The sequence below is a fragment of the Myotis brandtii genome, unplaced genomic scaffold (genome assembly GCF_000412655.1).
Source record: "Myotis brandtii unplaced genomic scaffold, ASM41265v1 scaffold889, whole genome shotgun sequence".
Lineage (NCBI taxonomy): Eukaryota > Metazoa > Chordata > Mammalia > Chiroptera > Vespertilionidae > Myotis > Myotis brandtii.
Genome location: NW_005371640.1, coordinates 336,208 through 341,679, shown reverse-complemented (window position 1 = coordinate 341,679; position 5,472 = coordinate 336,208). Strand labels below are relative to the sequence as shown.

At 44.5% G+C, this 5,472-nt stretch overlaps 1 protein-coding gene across 2 annotated transcripts in view; it reads left to right on the top strand.

Annotated features, from left to right (window-relative positions):
• F8 (coagulation factor VIII, procoagulant component) overlaps positions 1–5,472 on the top strand; it is an 83,766-nt gene that overhangs the window by 60,945 nt on the left and 17,349 nt on the right. The window lies entirely within an intron of this gene.

Sequence of the window (5,472 nt, the reverse complement as noted above, 5' to 3'; positions counted from 1 at the left end):
TGCTTATATGTTCTTTGGTTTTTCTTTTCTCACCCTCCCCCCACACACACACACCCTTCTGAGATATGTCAATCTGTTCCATGCCTCAGGACTTATTTTCTTGGTCAATTAATTTTGTTAATTAGATTCCACATATGAGTGAGATCATGTGATACTTGTCTTTCTCTGACTGGCTTATTTCGCTTAGCATGATACTCTCCAGGTCCCTCCATGCTGTCTCAAAGGGCAAGAGACCCTTTCTTTTTTATTGCTGCATAGTATTCCATTGTGTAAATGTACTACTGCTTTCTTATCCATTCATCTACTGATGGGCACTTGGGCTGTTTCCAAATCTTAGCTATTGTAAATACAGCTGCTGTGAACATAGGAGTGCGTATATTCTTTCTGATCGGTGTTTTGGGGTGTTTAGGATACATTCCCAGAAGTGGGATCACTGGGTCCATTGGCAGTTCCATTTTTAATTTTTTGAGGAAACTCCATACTCCAAACTCCCACCAGCAGTGAACAGTGTACCCTTTTTGTTTATAATTGCGGACAGCCGTCCACTTAGGTGGATTCCAAATTACCAGTTGGCCCTTGAACAATGTGGTTTGAACTGCGTGGGTCAATTGAAAATATCCAAGTATAAGTGGACCAGTGCAGTTCAAGTGTCAACTGTACTATGTTCTAGGTTCTAGCAAAAGGATGAGCAAACTAGAACCCATGGATTTGGACTACAACCTGATTTTGTATGGGCTGTGAGTTAAGAATGGTTTTTACATATTTAAAGTTGCAAAAACAAAGAAAACTACACTACAGAGATCATTTGTGGCCTGAAAAGATTAAAATTAAAATATTTTAGCTGGTCCTTTACAGAAAAGGTTTGAAGACTGGGGTGTAATCTAATGGCAGTACAGACACCTAGGCAGTTGGTGTTAACCAGAACCTTATGTTCCAGAGCTTGTCTAATTTATAAATTTCAGTCTTAGTAATCTTCCTCCAGTCCTGTGGTTCTCCAGTGTTTTATATCTTTGTACCATTCACATACAAAATATTTTAAATATATTTTTATTGGTTTCAGAGAGGAAGGGAGAGGGAAAGAGAGAGAGAAACACCAATGATGAGAGAGAATCATTGACCGGCTGCCCCCTGCACAATCGGGGATGGAGCCCACAACCTGGGCATGTGCCCTGACTGGGAATCAAACCGTGACCTCCTGGTTCATAGGTCAATGCTCAACCACTGAGCCACCGAGATCAGGCCAAAATATTTTTCATAATCAATATTTCTCATCACAGAAGCCCCCCCATAAAGGGGGGAAAGGGAACCCCCAAAACCCTTTAAAGATCAATGATTCTCTGCCATTTTCAGGTTTATAATATTTTGAATGCTAATTTTGAATTGTCAATGAATGTTTCAATGATGCAAATCTTTCCCTCTGGTTTTCAAGTTAAAAAGACTGACCATCTCCTTTAAAATATTTATTTTCGGTCATGTTAGCAATCAGTGTTAATTTGGGTATTAAGTTGCTATGCGGCAAGAGAACTTTGTCAAAATCACTGAAATGTGACTTTGGCCCAGCTATCTATACTATGAAATTTCTGAGGGACATACATAAATGAGCCAATGGCGAATGGAAAACAACCTTTAGTGTTTCCTAAAATTATACTTATAAACCCAATATTTGCCTCTCTGGTAACCCCCACACCCACCTCCTTAATGCAAGAAGTTTAGATCAGAGGCCTAAGGAGGATTTTTCTTTTTAAAAAAATATATTTTATTGACTTTTACAGAGAGGAAGGGAGAGGGATAGAGAGCCAGAAACATCGATGAGAAACATTGATCAGCTGCCTCCTGCACACCCCCCACTGGGGATGTGCCCGCAGCCAAGGTACATGCCCTTGACTGGAATCGAACACAGGCCCCTCCAGTCCGCAGGCCGACGCTCTATCCACTGAGCCAAACCGGTTAGGTCAAGGAGGATTTTTCTTTTTTTTTGTTTTTTTGTTTTTTTAAATATATTTTATTGATTTTTTACAGAGAGGAAGGGAGAGAGATAGAGAGTTAGAAACATCGATGAGAGAGAAACATCGATCAGCTGCCTCCTGCACATCTCCTACTCGGGATGTGCCCACAACCCAGGTACATGCCCTTGACTGGAATCGAACCTGGGACCTTTCAGTCCGCAGGCTGACGCTCTATCCACTGAGCCAAACCAGTTTCAGCAAGGAGGATTTTTCTTAAATCCAAATCCAAATACTACCATTAGTCACATTACAGAACTCCTAAGCATTCCTGTCATAAGACAGTAAGACAGCCGGCCAGGCCTGCAGAACAGGGTGAGAAGAGTATACCCAAAAAAGCAAAGCACAAAGCAGCATGCACCCTTACCACTTTTACAATAAATTGGACTAGGCTTTTAGGGTACCAAAGGGCCTTTCCTGGCAGCCAATGAGAGCACAGGAATGGTGACTCAATCTGTCACAAATAGGTGTATGCTGTCACTCCTTGCCTATTGCTTCCACACTGTTGAAATAGAGGCAGAAAAGTCCCACCCATTTTGCCTGGCCAGTGTGGCTCAGAGGTTGAGTATCCACCTATGAATCAGGAGGTCACGGTTCAATTTGTGGTCAAGGCACATACCCGGGTTCTGGGCTCAATCCCCAGTAGGGGGCCTGCAGAAGGCAGCTGCTCAATGATTCTCATCATTGATGTTTCTCTCTCTCCCTCTCCCTTCCTCTCTGAAATCAATAAAAATATATATATTTTAAAATTCCCACCCAGCCCTAGCCAGTTTGGTTCAGTGGATAGAGTGTCAGCCTGCAGACCAAAGGGTTCTGAGTTCAATTCTGGTCAAGGGCACGTACCTTGGTTGCAGGCTCCTCCCCATCCCAGGGCCCTGGTCAGGGCGCATGCAGGAGGCAACCAATCAATGTGTTTCTCTCACATCGATGCTTCTCCCTGTCTGTCCCTCTCTCTTCCACTCTCTAAAAATCAATGGAAAAATATTCTCGGGTGAGGATTAACAACAACAACAAAAAAAAGCCCCCAATAATTTAATTAATAAATAAATAAAATTCCCACCCATTTTGAGGCACTTAATCATAGAGACAACCATCCACATATCCCCTCAAAAAATACAAAACAAAAACCTACCCCCAAACTGTGTCCTTAAATCTCACCCCAAAAGATTAGTACTGTATACAATTTCAGCCTAAAGGATGAGAACTCTGGAGTATACCCAAAGAGTATATACTCTGAAGTTCTTATTATCACTCTCAAAACTGTAAATATGATAAATTGCATTAAAACAAAAACAGCTAAGTGGGTTTGCATGTAACATTTAGACCAAAAAGCCTTGGAAATTTAGTGTTTTTAAAAATGGCATGCTAGTGCCTAGCTGGTTTAGCTCAGTGGCTAGAGCGTCGGACTGAAGACCAAAGGGTGCCAGGTTCAATTCCAGTCAAGGGCACATGCCCGAGTTATGGACTTGATCCCCAGTACAGGGCGTGCAGGAGGCAGCCGATCAATGATTCCCTCTCATCATTGATATTTCTATTTCTCTCTCTCCCCCTCTCACTTCCTCTCAGAAATCAATAAAAAATTAAAATAATAATAATAAAATTAAAATAAATAGCATGCCATGATGGTTTTAGGGAATGACACTGGCTTGCATATACATGATCACACACCACCAAAGAACATGCTGATTTTATATATTTGAGTTACAGAAAGATCGCTACAAATAAAAATGGTCATGGGTAGTACAGATACCTCTCAGAATAGAACCATAGATGTGAATTTCAGTGCACACCTGACACATTTAGGTTGGGCCCCACTCCCTTTCAGTCTGCCCTTGAAATGACCTTGCACGGAATATGTTTGTATTGCAGCTCTCCGAGTAAGGACCACGGGGCAAATGATGTCTGTAGATTCACTGTCTGGCATAGCCCACACACTAGACTAGACACACTGTCAACTTCAAATGAATGAATACATCTTGGAACTAAGAACTACCTGTTTCTGCTTTCTGCCTCCTGCCAGGTAGATAAGTTACACCCATTTTATAGGCGAACTAAATGAGGGGTATTGGAATGGCTTTATCATGGATTTAGGGCTATAGCAACAATTTTACCAAGCAACTGATTCCCACCAATAAGTATGAGGCAGATAAGGGAGAAATATGCCAATAAATTAATCACCATAGGAAAACCACATAGCTTAAGTATTGAGAGTGTGTACAATAAATTCCTGACAATGAAACAAAGACGAGAGCGTGGGTGCATGGGGCGGATCAACTTGGGTGGAAGAGAAAAGGGATAAAAGGATTCTCATTTTACCCTGGCCTGTGTGCTCAGTGGTTAGAGTGTAAACCTGCGCGCGCACGCGCGCGCGCGCGCGCGCGCGCGCACACACACAAGGATTGGGATTTGATTCCCGTCCAGGGCAGGTACACTGCAGGTTTGATCCCCTGCGCACGCATGCGCGAGCGCGTACACACACAAGGATTGGGATTTGATTCCCGTCCAGGGCAGGTACACTGCAGGTTTGATCCCCACACCCTGTTGGGGCGCATGCGCGAGGCAACCAATTGATGTATAGCTCTCACATCAATGTCTATTTCTCCCCCCCCCCCTCACCTCCCTTCCACTCTCTTGCTCCCTAAAAATCAAAAGCAGCAGCTCTCTTCCGGTGAGGATTTTTTTAAAAAATGAGTCTCATTTTTATGTTGCAGGTACACTGCAGGTTTGATCCCCACACCCTGTTGGGGCGCATGCGCGAGGCAACCAATTGATGTATAGCTCTCACATCAATGTCTATTTCTCCCCCCCCCCCTCACCTCCCTTCCACTCTCTTGCTCCCTAAAAATCAAAAGCAGCAGCTCTCTTCCGGTGAGGATTTTTTTAAAAAATGAGTCTCATTTTTATGTTGCAGTTTTTGGGGAAGCGAGCCATGTGCTCTGCTCCGATCCCATCATACTGTTTTTTTCTCCCGTTATTATGGAAATATATCTTTGGGGTACAGGTAACTTTCAGTCAACTAAATTCCTATGGTGGCAAGAGGAATAAGCTAACAAAGGTCGAACGGCGGTGATCAATATCTTTTATTTCCCTCCAAATGCAGAGGCGGGTGCCTGAGGTCTGGCAGCAGGCAAAGTCACCAGGCTAATGCGAGTCATCCGATCCCCTGTCCCGAGGGGGAGATGGTTTCTTGCAGCACGAGGTGAAGCAGGTGGTTCTGCTCGGCGCTCAGCAGCGGCCACATCTCCACCTGCAGCGCCTTGACGGCTTCCGTGTCCTTCTCGTGGGTGGCCATGACCAGGGACTGGAGCAGCAGGAAGAGGTCTTCGGGGAGCTGGCCGCCGCTCTCCTGGCCCTGGCTGTCAAAGGCCTCCCAGGAGTACTTCTCCAGGGTGTGGGCGTGCTCCGGGAGCAGCTTGGCGGGCGGCGGCTGCAGGAGCAGCAGCAGCAGCACGCGGGACACCTCGCAGCG